Source organism: Vombatus ursinus, unplaced genomic scaffold (genome assembly GCF_900497805.2).
Source record: "Vombatus ursinus unplaced genomic scaffold, bare-nosed wombat genome assembly UNPS02014874.1, whole genome shotgun sequence".
Taxonomy (NCBI): domain Eukaryota; kingdom Metazoa; phylum Chordata; class Mammalia; order Diprotodontia; family Vombatidae; genus Vombatus; species Vombatus ursinus.
The window spans coordinates 16974032-16995568 of record NW_020954652.1 but is presented as its reverse complement, the minus strand read 5'-3'; positions in this window follow the sequence as shown (position 1 = coordinate 16995568).

Below are 21537 nucleotides of genomic sequence, written 5' to 3'. Positions count from 1 at the left end.
ATCTCTTTCAGGAGGAGATTGGTGGATTCTTTCAATTTCTATTTGGCCCTCTGGTTCTAAAATATCAGGGCAGTTTTCCTGGATAATTTCTTGAAAGATGATGTCTAGGCTCTTTTTTTGATCATGGCTTTCAGATAGTCCAATAATTTTTAAATTCTCTCTCCTGGATCTATTTTCCAGGTCAGTTCTTTTTCTAATGAGATATTTCATATTGTTTTCTAATTTTTCATTTTTTTGGATTTGTTCTACAATGTCTTGATTTCTCATAAAGTCACTAGCTTCCAATTGCTCTAGTCTAATTTTTAAGGAAGTATTTTCTTCAGTAAGCTTTTGGACTTCCTTTTCCATTTGGCCAATTTTGCTTTTTAGTGCATTCTTCTCCTAATTGGCTTTTTGGACCTCTTTTGCCATTTGGGTTAGGCTATTTTTTAAGGTGTTATTTTCTTCAGTATATTTTTGGATCTCCTTTAGCATCACTCTCAGCTTTTCCTCTATTTCTCTTACTTGCTTCTCAAAATCCTTTTTGAACTCTTCCATGGCCTGGTACCAATTCATATTTCTCTTGGAGGCTTTGGATGTAGGAGCTTTGGCTTTGTTGTCTTCTTCTGGTTGTATGTTTTGATCTTCTTTGTCACCAAAGTAAGATAATATATTCTGACTCTTTTTGCACTGCTTGCTCATGATCTTGGCCAATTAATTGAATTATAAACTCTTCGTTAAGATAGGAGTCTGTTTCCAGTGTGGAGAATGTACTGTCCCAAACTGCAGGGGTTTTGTGAAGTTGTTTTCAGATATATTTCTAGGGACCTGTAAATTTTCAGTTCTTCCAAGGTGCTTTGATCAAGGGCGAGGTGTTTCCTCCTTTCCTGGCCCTTGCTCTGGTCTATGAGCCCTCTTTTCTGCCTTGGAACCATGGGGAGGGTTTCCACTCCACAAGCACTACAAACTCAACCACACCAGTGGTCCTCCTCACCCCAGGACCGCCACCCAGAACTGTGACCCAGATCCAAGCAGGGGCAAAGTAAGAGAATACTGCACCAGCAGAGAGATCCCTACAATCCCCATCTGATCAGCCACTAGATTCTCCCTCAGTCTGTGGGTCAGAAGCTCAGGAGGCAGCCACCTCCCTGGGCTGGAACCCCAGTGTTCTTCTCTCTCAGCACCATAGAAACAGACTTTCCCCACTGATCTTCTAATTTGTCTTTGGCATTTGTGGGTTGAGAAGTCTGGAAATAGCCACAGCTGTCTATGATTCAGTCCTCTGAGGCCTGCTTCAGGGTCACTGCAGCCTGCCTGCCCACGCCTGAACTGTGCTCCTCTCCCCGCCCGGCACAATATACCTTTCTGATCAACCATCCAGACTGTCTTTGGCTGGATATTTGTTTCACTCTGTCTTTTTGTGGGTTCTGCTGCTTTAGAATTTGTTTAGAGCTATTTTTATAGGTATTTGGAGGGGTTTGGGGGAGAGCTCAAACAAGTCACTGCTTTTACTCCACCATCTTGCCTCTGCCATGCCTGGATTATTTCAATGGCATTCCAACTTGTGTCCTTGGTTCATCTTTGCCCACTTCAATCCATTCTTCATAAAACCTCTAAAGTAATTTTCTTTGAGCACAGATCCGACTATGTCACTCCCCTTCTCCTTAAACCCCAGTAGCAATTTATTGTCTCTAAGATAACATACACACTCTTTTCTTTATTTTTCAAAGCAATTTACAACACAATTTCAGCCTATCTTTCTGACTTCATTATATATACCATCCTCTCCTACATTCTAAGATATAAACTGGTCTTCTCTCTCTTCCTCAAAAAGGGCACTCCATCTCTTATTTTCCATGTCTTCCTTATCTTTAAAAAAAACAAAATTAAACAAAACAAAACCCTTCATATAATTCCATCATGCCTGCTAGCCATCATGCTATATTTCTCTTCCATTTCATAGCTAAATGACATCTTCATTGATAAATTTAGTGGCCTGTTATAAATCCTAATCCTAATTGAACACTGCATTTTTGAAACTATTGATCATATTTTTTTTCATCCTTACTATTCTCTCTGGCTTCTCTTCCTATTCATCTAACCAATTATTCTCAGTCTCCTTTGTTAATTATTTATCCATTATAAGACCATGAATCATGGGTGTCTACCAATGCTCCTTTATAGATGCTCTTTTTTCACTTTATATTATCTCATTTTGTGATCTCATAAGCTCTCATGGGTTTGATCCACATATCCAGCCACAGTCTCTCTCTGGGGATTCAGTCCCATGCTAACAATTATCTTTGCACATCTTGAACTGGATGACAAATTAGGCATGTCAAACTAAACATGTTCAAAATGATATATTATCTTCCCCAACAAAACCTTTCTCTACTTTGAGTTTCTCTATTACTAGCAAAATAACCATCATTCTTCCACTAGAATGTAAGCTATTTGAGCACGGGGATATTTTGTCTTCCATTGTATCCTTTGTTCTTGGCACATTTTAGGCATTTAATGCATAAATTGTTGATTTATTGATTAATATGAATTTACATTAACATGTAACCTTTAAAGTAGAAATGTTTTCATTCTTTGTGTTTTTATTCTAAGTGCCTAGCAAGTGCCAGGCACATATAATAGGTATTCAATAAATGTTTTGTTAATTGATTGAATAGTTGATATAAGTAGAATTCCCAATTCAATGGTAACCCCAACTTTTAATGATTTTTGATTTCTTTTAGAGTATGGATTCTTACTTTTTGGTGTGTCATAGAACCTTTCAGTCATCTGTGTGTAGTCCAGGAACTTTTTTTTAGTATAATAATTGTAAGTGCATAATTTTTTAAAAATACTATTATAAATAAAAAAATTCTATTGTAACTCAGTTATCAATATGTTAAATAAAATAAAGAGTTCAGGGACCCCAGGTTAATAACCTCTGATTAATAAGAATATTAATATAAATAAGGCTGAGTTCATTAAGTAATATATAAAGTTGAATATTGGACAACGATCATTGGCAAAAATAAATTACTCTCCATGGACCATCTAAAAATTAGGTGATACTTAGTGGGTTTGGTCTTATTTTGCAATCCTGCCCCCATCATAGCAAAAGCAGAAAGATACTTCACAATACTACAGATTATTTTGTATTTTTCCTACTTCATTGGTCTTCATGACCAAAATTACAACAGTCTGCTAGTCAACCCTTTGATGCTATCTCTATAACTATATAGGTTGCTCTTCAGAGAGCAGATGCAGTCTTTTACTAACCAGGTCGATACATAAGGCTTTCCCAGTTTGGTAGAATTTATTACAGCTAATTATACACTTACATAGACTTCTGCAACCTAGGGTCACCTTTCCCAGAACTGCCTATGATTTGGGTGGAGAGATCTTATATTAGAATCCAAAAGGGATAAATCTTTCAGAGTAATTTAATTCCCCTCCTTATATGAATTAGATGAATAATAGAGCACATGCAGTTAGTAATTGGCCATATTAACACTGCATAAATTAAATGGAATTTTGATACAAAGGCCATAACACAATTCCCCCCGAACTCTAAGAAAAGAATAGAAAGCTTCTTTTTGACCTGATTTAACTAGAACTTAAGATGAAAAGTATATATTTTTAAATGTATAAATTGCAGGATAATTATAAATTTAAAAAATAGGCCAAATCTATACAACCACATTTACCCAGAAAATTGAGGTAAAATTGTGTATTTTTATCTCTGATATCTGTATGTGTGTGTATATGCACACAAACATATATACAAGTATATATATATGTATGTAATTTTACATAAAACATCACAAAGAGGCAAAAATAAAAGATCTAAGGAAAACATTTCAGATAAACTATATTTAGTGAGCCAAGTGACTTCATTAAAAAGAGGCATTGGGGTAAGAGCTGTCCTCAGAGCCAAAAAGACTGGTCTTTCAAGAGTTGCCTTGGACACATGGTAGCTATGCGACCCTATGCAAGTCATGTATCTTCTCAGTGTTTTAGACAACCCTCTAAAACTATAATTTGCAGGAAAAAAAATATTCACCTGCATTGAGGCAGGAAATTTCCTAATCCAAGTTTTCTCTAAACCAATGAAATCATCAGTCCTGTCCCTATCTCTTCTCCTAAAATTCTGAGGCATATAATTTTGCTGCAGGAGAAGGGAAGTGGTGAATTCATTTTAAGGTCTTCAAATGACCTTAAATGAGTCAATTAAGTAAATGACCTTCAAATGACCTTCAAATGAGTCAATTAAGTAAGCATGAATGAGCCATAATGAATATAGTTTTAAATCTGAAGCCAGAAAGACCTGGGTTCAGGTCCCACCATAAACAGTTGTAGTTGTATAACCCAAGCCAAATCATTTAATCTCTGTGCATCACTTTCTTCATTTTTAAAATGAGAGTGGTGATACTTAATGTTCTCTAAGGTCCCTTCCAGCTCTCTCTATATAATCCTATGATAAATAAATGAAGTGATTGAAAAAATATTTAAGTGTTTACTGTGTGCAAGGAACTGTCATGCAATCTAATAAAATAGAAAAGCAAAGAAGGTCCCTGCTCTCAAGGAACTTACATTGTAATAGGGGAAAATGGAACATATAAGGGATTGGCGACAAGGAATGTATAGTTTGTTTTGGGAAATTACAGAGATAGTGAGTGGAATGATAAGGAAGTAGATTAATAGACCTTTTTCACTGGTTAAAAATGTAAGAGACTGAGTTCTATTCCTTGAAATAAAACTGTTAACTTTTTTTTTTCATTTTTCTATGAGTCAAGAAGAACTTTCTTCATATGATGAATCACTAAATTTTTGCAATTAGTAGATGAGTATTTTAATTGAGTCCATGTTCTATGCAAGGTAGTATGAGAAATAGAATGAGTTTTTCCATCATGCATCTTGCAATATAGTTGTGAAAACAAGACAAAGCATGACAAAACAGAATGAAAGATAACCCAATTTTACATACATACCCCCCTTCAGGGACTGACATAGGAAATAAACTTAGCAGGCAAGTTTCAGATAATGAATACCATATGACTTTTCATTCCCAGTTATCATTATCACTTACTCCAACACAGGTATACACTCTCCAGGGTGTTAGAGAAACTATACCATGAACCCTGACATGAGGATTCCCTAAATACAATCAGAATACTTAGGAAGATGATCCAAGACAAACATCAAGGTACTGTTACTGATAGACCCCCGTGCCTCTTTCACTCCCTGAGCACACACTGACATTCCTATCATAAATAATCACTCTTCATACCTAGGGTAATCTCGACATCCACCATCTTTTACCATAGGTCAACTGTTTACTTACTTCCTGGAATCCCGGAGTGAATTCAGGAAGTCATAATCCATTTCTCCCCTCCACAGTTGTTCCCACCATAGGGAACTACAATGGGGGAAAGAGTATTACTCACAGGAAAGGTGGAATCTTCATGCTGCTCCCCATCCCAGGGCTACAGTTTTCCAATTTTCAAAAAAAATATTTATTAACTGTTAAAGGAGTAAAAAAAGGTGTGTGCTATAATAATGAAATGAAAAGAAAAAAGAACCAAGTATTTACTATTTGGCTAAAATTGTACAAAATAGATAGAGTCTGTTTGGTGCCTTGAATAGTAATGATAGTTGTTTTTTTTTTCCATTATATTGTGACAGAAGTAAAGTTACAATGTGATTATAGGCATTCCCTATCTTAAAAATCAGTTGCATTTCAAAAGATTCAAATCGCAAAATCACAAAATGTTTGAGCTAAAATGGACCCCGGTGACTTGTCATAGGTCTGATTCTAACTCATATCTAAAAAGGAATATCCATTGTAACATACATTATAAGAGATCAGTCAGACTCTACTTGAAAACCTCTAAAGTGGGGCATCACTACTTCTGAGGCTTTGGATAGCTGTGAGAGTTAGAAATGTTTCCCCCTGATTTCAAGCCTAAATTTTTACTTCCACCTACTGCTCTCTGTTCTCCAGAGCCAAATAGGACAATTCTGATTCCTCTTCTAAACAACAGCCCTTCAAATAACTGAACACAGCTATCCTGTTGCCCCTGAGTCTTTTCTTCTTTAGGATGAACATCCCCAGTTCCTTCCACTGAATCTCACATGACATAGATTCAAGGCTTTGCCCCATTCTAATGACCTTTCTCTTGACACTCTGATATATCAATGTCCTTCCAAAACTGTGGAGCTCAGAGTAGAATATGATATCTTAAACATGGTCTAACAAAGGTTGAATTCAAAAGGATTATTCCCTTTTTATTCTTGGAAGCTCTGCTCCTTTTTTGTGTTAGTCTTGAATGCTGAGGTAATGCTCTACTTGACATCCTGCTCCAGCATCAATATTTACATGCAAATGTGATCTTTAAAATCATTCAAGATTTGGTTGGATCACATTGCACTCCTCTGAATCAATTCAAAATATCTTTCACTATATCAAACTAGTTTTAATTAGAAATACTTCATTACATCCAAAAGAAAATAAACTTTTAATATCATCAAATAATATAGTAATAAGAATGATTAGCATTGTTCTATAGTACAAAACAAAAAGAGGGATAATTGCCTATGGCCTTATCTACCCTCCTTATTAGAAAAAAAACAGGAAAGTTCTCCTCACTCAAGTATGCACTGATGTTGCTGGACACTTTACCACCTTACCTCTTAGCCACAAAGAAAATCAAAGAGCATCAAAGATAAGAATTCTGTTTTGGTATTAGTGAATACCATTTTAGGAAATAAATAGTCTTGTCTAAGCTTTGAGCACTTCTCTTTTGATTTTTTTTCTTTTGATTTTAGACCTATGTTAAAGGCATCTATTAGCATGATCTGAAATAAGAATTGTTGGACAGCATCATTTTTAAAACCCTATGAATAACTTGAAGAAGCCTATTGGGTGGGGTTTTCTTAGTTGAGAAAGACAGGGGAAGAAGAAAAACTTCAGCTTTGTATACAGATAAAAATCAAAAAAGAATTCTGGGAATAGGAAAAGAGGTAATTTTCATAGCCAGCATCAATGTGAGAAAAAGTAACATACAGTCCATTCCTACTGGTCAGCTGTTCTAAAAACATGAAAAACATTTGGCTTAGCTCAGCAAGAAATGGAAGGATACTGCAATCTAAGCATTTACCACTCACCTACAAGCTCACTTCCACCCTCAACCCTAACGTCAGCCTAAACCTTCTATAGGTAGTGGGCATAAAGGTTACTTAGTAGAATAATTCTTGCTTCTTTTGGGGTTCAGACCCTGGTATCTCCATTGCCAGTTAAGAACATTATTGCCTTGCTCTTCTATGATCAAGGCCTCATCTTATTTTCCAGCTCCACTTTGACTGAATTTATACATTCTAACTTAGTTTCTCAGGAATTAGACATCTTCCTTGTGTCTCAGTTCCCCTGTAACTAAATCCCTGACTTGTACTTTAAAGCCTTCAGGAAAAGAAAATTGAACTTAGAGTCAGGGAACTTTGGTTCATATCATGCCTCTGCTTTTTTTTTTTACTACTTTTGTGACCTTGGCCAACTCAGTTAAACTTTTTAGAATCAGATTCCTCATTTATAAAACTAGGGTAAAAAATACTTGCACTGACATTGTCCTAGGATTTTTGTTAGAAAGTGTTTTGTCGGTCTGAATTTTGTATTATTAAAGTGATTGGGTTTCTTATATATCTCCTGAATCCTTTCATGGTATGTATTTATGCCCACTATGCCCAACCATTCTAAGAATGTACTTTTTATCTAATACTTAAATAAGAAATATGCCCCTGCTCCTGAAACTAAATCTCTTCATACCTCGGTTCCCCAAGCATGCTACTGGTAGTATCTCCACCAAATGTATGTTCTACTACCTGGATTAATATCCTATATCTTGTAATCAGTTTGTCTTTTTTTGCTGAAAGAATTGAAACCCTACTCATTTGATCTCCTATATAGAATAATCTAATAGATTTCAACCCACTTGTGAATTCTCATCTTCATGTGTTTCAAATTAACTTGAATCTTAACTCTGTTATCATGACCTTGGGCAAAGACAACTACGCATGGTATGAGCCTGTTTAGTCTTCTGGTCTGGCTGGGGCTAGCACCATCCAGGCCACATTTTTGATTACTGATGCTTACAGAAATGACTATTAAATTAGGTTAGGACAAGAAACTTGCAGAGAGGCAAATAAAAGAGAAAAGAAAACCTCACTAACAATTAGAACTTTCCAAAAGTAGAAGGGACTACAACAGGAGATAGTGGGTTTCTGTTAAAGAAGATCTTCAAGTAAAGGCTGAATGGATGCTATGAAGGGAATTTTTGTTTTATTACAAATTGGACTAAATGACCTTTGAACTCATACATGATTCTAGGATTCTGTGATTCTGTAAATCCCAAAAGGAGAAAAATCAGACTCACATAAGGTGGTCAGGGAAGCTTGAAATGAGAAACAGGATTCTTTCAGGCACTGAATCTTGTTAATCCTTGCTTTAAAAAAAAGATGGCAGGTAGGAGACACATTCAAGTATGAATAGTATGTAAAATATAGCAATACATCAATAAAATCAGAATAAAGACAAATAGTAGAGAGAGACAGAGACAGAGACAGAGAGAGGTAGAGAGAGAAAGAGAGAGAGGTAGAGAGAGAGAGAGAGAGAGAGAGAGAGAGAGAGAGAGAGAGAGAGAGAGAGAGAGAGAGAAAGTTTGAGGTCAGATTATAAAGGGCCTTGACTTTCAAATGAAGGAATTTATAATGTATTATAAAGAAAACAGGAAATGTTTAAGGTTTGGAGCCGAGTAATAACATGGTTAAAACCATTTTTGTTTGTTTTAATGAAGTTTGTATCTAACAGTCATAGATAGAGAAACTTGAAACAGCATTCAGTTAAAAAAACCTAGTCATGGTTTTTAAAGATAGTATTTATCTGTTATAGTATTAACTTTAAATCCCATAAACAGTCAAATACTAAACTTTTAAATGTATTAAATGGGTACAATTATGCTTCAATTTAACCTACTTAAATATAAACTTAGCAATTCGTGTTTAAAGTTAAAAGCACGTTTTGAGCTTTTCTGAGATGTGTTTAATTAATAGCAATCTCAATATTTTGTGTAAGTTTTCAAAACTGTTAATGCTTTTTATGCAAACATACATAGGTGCTGTGTTCACCAATACATCTTTCAATTCTTCCTTTATTATTCAAAATATTAAAAAATTTCAAAGTGATGCTTAAAGGAATGGGCAGATTAAGATGTTTGATATTTCATAGGCATAAACCATTACTTTGTTGATGGTGGTAGGGAGAAATTATAGGGTGTGTATGGGAATGTAATAGAGTAAATGGAAAATAACCAAGATAATGAAACATCAGCTGTACATCTTTTATAATTGCCATTCAATAATTAATTCCATCAGTTTCATTTAAAGCTATACACAAAACTGGCATATAACCAGTCCATGGTTACCATGGTAAATTCAAATACATGGAAAAACACCAGCTGTGAATCACTGCTCCAAATATGCAATTATTAACTCAATCAGCTTCAGTTAGAAGACCAACTATTGTATTACATAGCCAATTAGTACTTACCACAGCAAAGCAAAGTGCTCAGCACACATTTATATTACTATGCTTCAGTACATATTTGAATAATTGTATCCTCATGTCAGTCAGAATATTTAAGAACCAGAGAATCAGGGTTAAATGAGACCTTAGAGGTCACATAGTTAAGCCCCTAGCTGAAGAATGGAATTTCTCTACATGAGCCATAGTAAGTAATCATCTTGCTTCTGTAAGAACACCTTCAATGATAGGAAGCTATGTCCATGGAAAAACAGGGAGATGTCAGCTAGATGAAAAATTATTAGATGGTTTCAGAATTTGTTGAATGGTTGAAGAGTAGTAATTAATGACTTAATGTCAATTTTTCAAGAGGTCTTTAGCCCATACTTAGCCGTGTGATATTTAATATTTTATTTATGACATGGATAAAGCCAAAAAAAATAGCCCAACTGTTTGTCATTTGGGTTTCATTAAGGGAGGCTTGGTTTTATAAGTTTTGGGTGTAGTAGTTTATAAAAGATATCTGGTATAACGAAGAGTGTCCATGGGAGGCACATCCCAGTGAAGGGCAGTGAGTACATTTCAAATGAATGTATTCTTGAATGGACTGGCTGTCCATGCTGCAGGTCTTGCACAAATAGCACAGGAATTACTCACCTAATGTGAGGATTGGTTCAATCTGTCTTCACACTTGAAGATCTAGATAACCAAACAAGGATCACAATTCTATTCAAACTCTACCAGGACTCTAAGAGTGACCCAGTTGGTGGTCACTCTATCTAATCACTACTTTAGTTCACATGTCTCTACCTATGTGCTTCTATTTATACAAAGCAGCCACTCACAATGATGACATATTTAGATTTTAAACAGGAATTTGCTTAGCAGTAATGCAAAAGAAAAATACTAACAATGTGATACTTATATATTAAAGCTAAGGCAGAAATAAATATATCACAATCTATACATAAACCTAAGTTCACACTCATTACCTAATGTACTCCATCTCTTAGGGAGAGTGAAAACATATTTATAAAAACCTGTTAGGGAAATAAATATAGGAAGGAAAACTCATTTGCATGAAGTAATCACAGCTCTGGACTACAGGGTTTGACATCATTGGTGCATTTAGGAATATCTGCACCATAAATGCCATTTCTCTGAATGAACAAGATATAACATCATCCAATTACATAACTGATTCTCTCCTGTGTCTCATTGTTGTCTACATGAGTAAATTTTCTTTTCTTCTATTCTTGAACTGACAAAGCATTTATAAACTTTTACAAATATCAGCACTCTTAAAGGAATACTGAAAACTATTGCACTCTTAGTTTAGCTAGTAGTTTCTTTTAAACCAGAGAACCACAAAGGTCATCAGATGGTCTTTCTCTGGACAATATAAAATAGGCAGGAAAGTAAAGATTCTACAGGAGGTAGAAAGCTAGCTCTGTCAGAGTTATGTGTAAAGGAGGGGCAATTGAAGCAGTCAGGTGATGATGTTTGTACAGTACTTTAAAGGGACAGTGTTTTACATAAGGATTAGTTAAATTGTGTTTGGATATACTGCGGAACATAAGGATGGGGGCAACACATTAGCCATATTCAAACATATAGAAAGGGAATTAGATTTGTTTTATTTGACTTCTGAAGGCAATACCAGGAGCTTTGGCTAGAAGTCAGAAAGTGGGAAATTTAAGTTTATTATTTTAAGAATTTGAGCTGTTCAAAACATGAATGAACTACTTAAGGAAATGGTGGAGACCCCCTCACTGCTGGATTACTACTTATTGGCTAAATGGAGATTCATTTGTTGTATGTGTAGGAATAAATGACTGATTAGGTGCCTTTCAACTCTAAAATTCTGTGAATGCATGATTAGGTGAACTCATTACCTTCATAGTTTAGCATATACTCCTTTAAAAAAAAGATAAACATATTTATTAGAAGGTTGTCTCTTATTTTTAGTTGATATATGTTTTTAATGGCACCCAGATCAAAGAGATCACAACTACATTGTAATGTTATTGGGAACTAGGAAAAATTAAGATAACTCTCTTCCCATCACTGATGAGTCTCATTATCATGGAGATTGATACAGTTTTAATGTTCAACACTTCCTCAACACCCTCTGTTGTCTCTCCTTTCTGATCAAAGGGCTAACAAACAGGGCAATACACTTCTCCCAAGGCTCAGATTTTTTTTAGCTAACTTAATTTCCTATCAGCTACTCTGCTTGACTTCAACTCCTTGGATATCATGCCCTATTCTGGGTCCCTTCTCCCCTAAATACACACACTTTTCAGCTTCTTCTATTTGTGTATTGTTTGTCTTTCCTAATTAGATGGTAAACTCCTTGAGGCCAGGGATTGTCTTTCTTTTTCTTATTTATATCTCTAGCACTTAGCATAGTCCCTGGCACACAGTGAGTACTTTATAAATGTTTATTTACCACCGACACTGCTATTCCTAGTAAGCTTGGACACAAAAATAAATCATTTCTGAAGACTTGCAGAAACTTTCATTTATAATTCCACATCTAATCATATCTAGGCTATCAATTTACTGCAGAAGAAGCAACACACAAATCAATCAGTCTACTTCTTAATGTACTTTACATAGGGTTCCCCTGTCTTGCTCTCACAATCCATATTCCACATAGTATCACCAGCAACACTCAAAATCTACACATTATTTGCTCCTGTCTTCAGTGGCAGAAAAGAGAGAAATAGAAGATACAGGGCCAAGAAGAACAAAACCAAAAATATCAAAATAATTTTAAAGTAAAATAAATTTGTTAATGGTATGAATGAAAACTAAGAGAAGGTATTCTGTGCCTATAAAATAATGAAATAGATTTTCTTTTGTGGGTAGCAAAATACTTCTGAAGATAATTTTAAAATAGGATTTTTTAAAATAAAAGTTTGAGCAACAGAGAGGTATAACGTATTTAGCAAGAATATTATTTTGGTGTATGGCATTTAAATAAAACATAATACTTCATGTGTATGCATGTATATATGCAGCACCATGAAAGGAGCACTGGATCTAGAGTCAGGAAGATCTGAGTACAAATGTGACCTCACATATTCACTATATGACCCTAGGCAAGTCACTTAACCCTGTTTCTCTCAGTTTCTTCATCTGTAAAATGAGTTGGAGAAGGAAATAACAAACAACTCTAGTATCTTTTCCAAGAAAACTCCACAGAGTCACAAAGAGTTGGACATGACTGAAATGACTGAATAACAATGACAAAATATATACTGTTCTCAAAAATTGAGAAAGAAGCCACTCTAACAAACTTCTTATTTGAGACAAATATGGTTCTGATAGGCAAACCAGCAAGGGATAAAGGAAAAAAAAAGGAAAATGACAGATCAATATCTCTAATTAATATTGATATAAAATATTAAAATAAGTTGAAAGGCAACATTATATGCAAAAATATTAATTATGATCATGTTAAATTTTTTCTAGAACCTCAAGGATGCTAAAAAAAATCCAGGATAATTAATCATATTAATTAAACAAAAAAATGTGATCACATCTATAGATGTAGAAAAAAATCTTCAAAGCAACCTAGACATCATTTGATTGGGGGAAAAAAACCTAAAAGGCCTATATAGGAACAGTAGGATCTTCCCTTGCATTTATTAAGAAAAAAAACATGTGCCAGTTAATGTACAAGGCAAAGAGAATATAGAAACAAAATCAAAATAATTGTCTAAAATAAAGAGCTAGCCTGATTTGTAATGGAAAGATACTAGAAGCTTATCCAACAATAGGAAGGGCAAAGCAAAAATATGTATTATCTCCACTATTAATTTACACAATAGTAGAAATTCTACTTATATGAATAAAGCAGGAAAATATTAGGAAAATTAATATTTCCAAAGTTGAGGCAAAATTTTATCAAGCTGTTAATATTGCGGCTTATTTACAAAATCCTAATAATAAAACAAAAAAAATTATTCCATTAATATTGTCAATAAAGTAGCAAAATAAAAAAATAAACATACCCTCAAAAAGACTGAATTTCTATATATAGATAACAAAAATTAGGCTTGAGGTAGAAATACAAATTACATTTACTATAAAAACAGAAATTCTTAAAAATCAGAGAGCCAACCCATCAAAGCACAGGTAAAACTGGCAAAAATAGAGCTATGAAATAATTTTCATCAAATTGACAAAGACCTAAATAACAGGGTATTTTTTATGTTCATGACTGGGATGTGCTAATATAATAAAAGTTATTGAATCACAGTTAATCTAAGGATTTAGCTCTACCAAGCAAATCGATAACGGGATATATTATATATTTAGACAAATAGGAATACAAATTTATTTTTAAGGAAGTATTTTCTTCAGTAAGCTTTTGGACTTCCTTTTCCATCTGACCAATTTTGCTTTTTAGGGCATTCTTCTCCTCATTGGCTTTTTTGGACTTCTTTTGCCATTTGGGTTAGGCTATTTTTTAAGGTGTTATTTTCTTCAGTATGTTTTTGGGTCTCCTTTAGCAAGCTGTTGACTTGTTTTTCATGATTTTCTTGCAAAACTCTCAGTTTTTCCTCTACTTATCTTACTTGCTTCTCAAAATCCCTTTTGAGCTCTTCCAAGGCCTGGGACTGATTCTTATTCTTCTTGGAGACTTTGGATGCAGGAGATTTGGCTTCATTGTCTTCTTCTGGTTGTATGTTTTGATCTTCTTTGTCACTGAAGTAAGATAATATAGTCTGACTCTTTTTGCTCTGTTTACTCATGATCCCAGCCAATTACTTGAGTTTCAAACTCTTTGTTAAGGTAAAAGTCTGTTTCCAATGTGGAGGATGTACCATCCCAAGCTTTGGGGGTTTGTACAGCTGTTTTCAGAGATACTTCTAGGGACTTGAAAATTTTCAGTTCTTCCGAGGTGCTATGATTAGGGGCGAGGTGTTTTCTCTCCACCGCCACAACAAGCTTCACCACACCAGCAATCCTCCTCGCCCCAGGAACGCCCCTCAGAACTGTGACCCAGATCCAAGCACTGGTAAAACAAGAGATTCCTGCCTCAGCACTGGCAAAGAGAACCCTGCAATCCCCCTCTGATCAGCCACTTGATTCCCCCTCAGTCTATGGGCCAGAAGCTCAGGAAATAGCTGGGGGCCCCTCTCAGTGGGGCAGCTGAGACCTAGCTTCTTCTCCCACCTCAGTCACAGACTTTTCCCACTGACCTTCTAAGTTGTCTTTGGCGTTCGTGGGTTGAGAAGTCTGGAAACCACCACAGCTGCCCTCGATTCAGTCCTGTGAAGCCTGCTCCAGGGTTGCTGCGGCTTGCGCGCCCATGCCAAACTGTGCTCCTCTCCCTGCCCAGCGCGATACAGCTTTCTGATCAACCATCCAGGCTGTCTTTGGCTGGAAATTTGTTTCACTCTGTCTTTTTGTGGGTTCTGCTGCCTTAGAATTTGTTTAGAGCCATTTTTATAGGTATTTGGAGGGGTTTGGGGAGAGAGCTCAAGCAAGTCACTGCTTTCCCTCCACCATCTTGGCTCCACACCCCCAGGAATACAAATTTATATCAGGAAACAAAAGTTCAAGAATATCAAAGGAAATAATGGGAGGGAAGTAGCAATGAAGGGGCATTGGTGTTCCCAGTTCTCTTATATTACAAAGAAGATAAAATGAAAACAGTCTAGTACTAAGTTAAAAAAAAAGAAAAGTAAAAGTTTGTTAATAAATCCAATTAAATAAGTAAGCCCTATAAACAAATGCTTCCAAAAGCCAGCCATATGAATAAAAATAAAAGGAAAAAATAAAAATTCTGGGGAAAATTAGAAAACACTGAGGCATAAAAATTTTAAGGTGGAATTTTATTCTATAAAATTAAACTCTAAATGGATAAAAAAATCTAAATATAAAAAATAACAACATAAAAAAATTAGTGAGTAGAAGGTTTTATCTTTAATAACTTTGGGCAGAGAAGAATTCATAATTAGAAAGAATATAGGAAATAAGAAAAATAATTAAAAATTTTTAAAGCTAAATATCTTTTGCATGAACAAAAATCAATCAAGTTAGAACATAAAGTAAAGATATAAAAGGAGTATATTGCAATTTTTGCACTAAACATGTCTTATAAATGTCCAGCTTCTAAAATCTATATAGATCTGACACAAATATGCAAGTTAAGGAACCATTTTTAACAAGTAGTCAAAATAAATGAGCAAAAATTTTTCAAAAGGGAAATGCAAACTATCAGTAACCACCTGAAAAATTATTTAAAAATGATGAATGAACAGATAAATACAAATTTGAAAAAAAATAGGTATTCTATAAGTAATTAATTTACAATGATGGTAAAAGAAAGAAATAAATGTTAGAGAAGCTATAGAAAGATAGATATACTGATTCAATGGTAGTTGAATTGTGAACTGAGTTATTTAGGAAATCATCTAGGAATTATCGAGGAAACAGTAAATTATTTATTCCTTTGATCAATCTCACTTTTGAAATAACATACTAAGGAATTATATCTTTGTGGTATAAGGGGTAGCAAGGAACAAATGGAAAGAACTTTCTATAGTTATGGAAGCTGGATTCACATCCTGTCTCTCATATGTGAAAACATTGTGTGACTTTAGGGAAGTCACTTTACCTTTACAGGCCTGTTTACTCACCTGCAACATCAGTTGAGTGAATTCCATGTCCTTTGAAGATCCTAACATTATGAGATTAATGTCAGGAAAATAGGGATATATTTTAATCATAGAAACATTTATTATAAAACACTAAATAAAACATGTGCACAACAATTGAAAAATGGCTTTTAAAAATGTGGTATACAAATGTAAAGGCATAATATTGCTTCAGGAGGAATAAGATATATAAAGATGTCATATAATCATGAAAACATATGCATTAAGCAAATTAAGCATATCCAAACCAACATTTATAGGCAGAATAATATACAAAATGACTGTGAGGATATGATGACAATGATAAAAGGCAATAATATTTCAGCTGAATACAAAAGACAGAATTTATACCTTCTTTCTGTTAATGACAAGCTACAAAAAGGGAAAATTACATCACTTCACATCATTCTGATTATTCCATTTGCTTTATTATTTTTAGGAATTGTACAGTATGGAGTGTTTGGTTGAGTTTGTTAAGAGTCTTTTGTTTCTTGAAAAAGTAGCAAAAATGAAAATATTATAAGGGTTCCTAATATGATAAGTAAAACTGAGTTTGGCTAAATAGGACACTCCACTTGTGAACTCTACAACAAATAACACTGGGTTACACACATTTACCAAATTGTCCAAATTGATCTGTATATCCAGGAGGGATTAGAGTAAACCAATTTCACTGATGCAACCCCATGTATCCAGGACAATGTCTTCTCCAAAAGACGTAGCTGAAGAACCAGGGATTCTTTTATGTTTGGATTTAGTATAAAACATCTTCTGTGAAACTGATGATTTTCTTAGGTGAATATGTATATATATATATATATATATATATATATATATTTGGCTTGCATACCTTGCCTGATGTCAAAATTCAGTGGATAACTGAAAAACATCATAAAAGTTGCATTTTAATAGAATCTTGTATATTTTTTTTTTAAAAAAATCACATTTCTGGGAGATTTTGTTGAAAGAGAACTTTCCAGGCTGCATTTTATTCTACCAAATGAAATGTTTTTGTTTGTTGTTTTGTTGTTGTTGTTGAAAGCTGTAACCAGGGTTACCAACCCAGGAAGCACATACCCCCTCCAATATGAGAAATAATGATATAATTCTATTGCAAATATTTAATTTATATTATTTCTGAAGTCCAAATTGAAGATAAAATTATAGTTTATCTCTTTTCATATTAAATAGGGGGAATGATAAGATTTGCTGAAAACCAAAAGGTATGGGGAACATATTCTCTCCATTTCTCCATTAGCTGTGTGCTCTGCTGTGGAAATTCATCTGTGAAATCCTTCCTGTTCACTTTCCGTGTTATCTTCAAGGAAATTATTGATATTTGCATAAAACTTCCACAACAATCTTTCCTTCCTTGTGATCTCTTCAAACTCAATTCCAGAATTCTTTTAAATCATATTGCTGACAACTTGGATATTTGTCGTCAGGCCTAGTCATCCTTTTCAATTTCATTTTCCTTAATACCATTGCCGCTTCATTTATACAATGGATTCATCAGGCAATGAGGTGGTAGAATTCAAATAGTGGCTCCATTACTGTCTTTGATGAGAACACAAACCATTCATTTATTTTTGTTTGCTAAGTAGTCATAATTATAAGAAATGCCAACACACTCATTGTTCAGTAATTCAGTCATATCTGACTCTAACTGACCCTGTGGACTACCGCATGCCAGGCCCTTTTATCCTGCACCATTTCCTGAAGTCTGAGTTCGTGTTTGTTGTTTCCATGACAACATCAATCCATCTCATCCTCTACCATTCCCTTTTCCTTTTTCCTTCAATCTTTCCCAGCATCAGGGTCTTTTCCAATAAGTCCTGTCTTCTCATTCTATGGCCAAAGTATTTAAGCTTAAACTTCAATATTTGACCTTCAAGTGAATAGTCTGAATGAATTTCTTCAAATACCTCCTTGCTATCCCAGGGACTCTCCAAAGTCTTTTCCAGCACCACAATTAAAAAGTGTTAATTTGGGGGCACTCAGTTTTCCTTATAGTCCAATTCTCACAGCTATATATTGCTACTAGAAAAATCATAGCTTTGACTATATAGACATTTGTTGGCAAGGTGGTGCCTCTGCTTTTTAGCATACTGTCCAGATTTGTTATGGCTTTCCTTCCAATAAACCAATTTGAATTTCATGGCTGCAGTTTCTGTCTGCATTGATCTTTGAGTTCAAGAATAGAAAATCTGATATAGCTTCCATTTATTCTCCTCTATTTCCCAGGAAATGACTGCACCAGTTGCCAAGATCTTAGGTGGTTTTTTATGTTAATCTTCAAGCTAGCTTTTATACTCTCCTCTTTCACCCTCAACAAGAGACTTCCTAATTCTTCTTCATTTTCTGCCATCACAGTCTGCATATCTGAGATTGTTGATATTTCTCCTGGCACCTTTAATTCTAGCTTTGACTCACTCAGGCTTGTATTTTCACATGAAGTACTCTGAATATAACTTATATAAGTAAGGTGACAACAAATGTCCTTGTCACACTCCTCTTCCAATCTTAAACCAACCAGTTGTCCCATGTCTGGTTCTAAATGTTTCTTTTTGGCTCACATACAAGTTTCTCAAGATACAAGTAAGATCATCTGGTACTCCCATCTCTTTGAGGACTTGCAATATTTTGTTGTGATCCACATATCCAAAGACTTTAGTGTAGTTGATGAAGCATAAGTGACTGTTTGTTTGTTTGTTTTTTTCTAGACCTTCCTTGCTTTCTACATAGTCCAGCAAATCTTGGCAATTTGGTCTCTAGTTCATCTGCCTCTTTGAAAACCAGCCTGCTCTTCCAGGAGTTCTTGATTCACATATTGCTGAAGTCTATCATGAAGAATTTTAAGCATAATCTTGCTGGTGTATGAAATGAACTCAATTGTTTAAGAATTTAAACATTCTTTGGCATTGACATTCTTTAGGACTGGAACATAAACTTATTTTTTCTAATCCAATATCCACTGTTGAATTTTCCAAATTTGTTTGGCATATTGAGTATAACACTTTAATAGCCTCATTTTTTTAGGATTTTAAATAGCTCATCTGTAATTCCATCAATGCCACAAGCCTTATTGTTAGCAATGCTTCCTAAGGTTGAATTAACTTCATTCTCCAGGATATCTGACTCCAGATCAGTAACCACACCATTGTGGTTACTGGTGATGTTAAGATTTTTCTTGTATAGTTCTTCTGTGCATTCTTGCCATCTCTTCTTAAACTCTTCTAATTCTTTTAATTCCTTTCCATTTTTTTCTTTTATCATGTCCATTTTTGATGAAATATTCCCTGGATATCTCTAATGTTCTTAAATTGATCTCTTGTCTTTCCCATTCTATTGTTTTCCTCTATTTCTTTGCATTGAATACTTAAGAAAATGTTATCTCTCCTTGCTGTTCTCTGGAATTCTATATTTAGTTGGGTATATCCTTCCCTTTTTCTTTTCCCTTTCACTTTCCTTGGTTCCTCAGCTATTTGTAAAGCTTCATCAGATAGCCATTCTGCTTTCTTTCTCTTCTTTTTCTTTGGAATGTTTTGTGTTGCTGCCTCCTGTATAATATTGTACCTCTGTCCATAGCTCATCAAGCACTCTATCTACTAGATTTAATCTCTTAAATCTATTCATCACTTCCATTTCATATTCATAACAGATGTTATTTGGGTCATACCTAGATGGTCTACTGGTTTTCCCTACTTTCTTCACTTTAAGTTTGAATTTTATGATAAGAAGGTCATTATCTCTAGGTCACCTCCAGGTGTTGTTTTAACTGACTGTATAGTGCTTCAATATATATACGTGCCTGTGTATTATTTTGATACTGACCATCTGGTAATATCTATGTGTAGAGTTGCCTTTGGTGTTGTTGAAAAAGAGTGTTTGCTATGACCAGCAAGTTATCTTGATAAAATTCCATTACTCTCTGCCCTGCCTCATTTTGTACTCCAAGGCCAAACTTTCCTGTTATTCTAATTACTTTTTGATTTCCTGCTTTAGAATTCCAATCCCCTATGATTAATGTGACATCATTTTTGGTGTTATTTCTAGAAAATGTTGTAATTCTTCATAGAACTGATTAATTTTGGCCTCTCTGGCATAAGTGATTGGAGCACAGACTTGTATTACTGTGATTCTTGCTCAAAGTAGTATATGTAGCAATCACCTGAATTAAATTCACACATTCCCATTCATTGAAGTTAATTGACAACAAAGATGATGTTTAATCTTTTCCATCTTTTGTTTGACCACATCTGGCTTATCTTGGTTCCCAAGTACCTCTAAAATATAGGACCAACATGTTTGTCCAGTGCATAGGTAGAAGTCAAGAATAACTTTAAATATTCATTAGACAAGTGAATGAACAAAATAATGAAAGAATAAATGGACAGATGATGAATAAATGGGAAGTCATTTATTAAACACCTACTATTTTCAAGGCGGTATGCATACTACATAACAAAACAAGACAATCCTTGCTCTCCAAGAGACTGAATTCTTTTTTTTAAATTTTTATTAATGTATTTATTTTTAGTTTTCTACATTCACTTCCACAAGATTTTGAGTTCCAAATTTTTTCCCCATCTTGCCCCTCTCCCCACCTCAAGACACAATGTATTCTGAATAGCTTTTCCCCTAATCTGCTCTCCCTTTTATTACCCCCCCTCTCTTATCCCCTTCCCTTTCTATTTTCCTATAGGGCAGGATAGATTTCTATACCCCATTGCCTAGATATCTTATTTCCCAGTTGTATGTAAAAACATTTTTTAAGATTTTTTTTTAAAACTTTGGGTTCCAAATTCTTTCCCTTCCTCCCTCCCCACCCACCCTAATTGAGAAGGCAAGAAATTCAATATAGGTTAGACATGTATAGTCATGCAAAACACTTCCATAATAGTCATGTTGTTAAAAAACTAACTATATTTCCTCTCATCCTATCCCACCCTGGGTTTATTCTATTCTATCTTTTGACCCTGTCCCTCCTCAGAATTGTTTGCTTCTGATTCCCCCCTCCCAATCTACCCTCCCTTCTATCATACCCCAGTTCTCTTAGTCTCTTCCCTCTATTTTCCTGTAGGGTAAGATATATTTCCATACCCACTTGAGTGTGTATATTATTTCCTCCTTAAGCCAAATCCAATGAGAGTAGAGAGCAAGATTCACTCATTCACTCTCACCTTCCCCCACTTCCCTTCCACTGTAAAAGCTTTTTCTTGTCTGTTTTATGTGAGATAATTTACTCTACTCTACCTCTCCCTTTCTGCTTCTCCTAGTATAATCCTCTCTCACTCCTTAATTTTATTC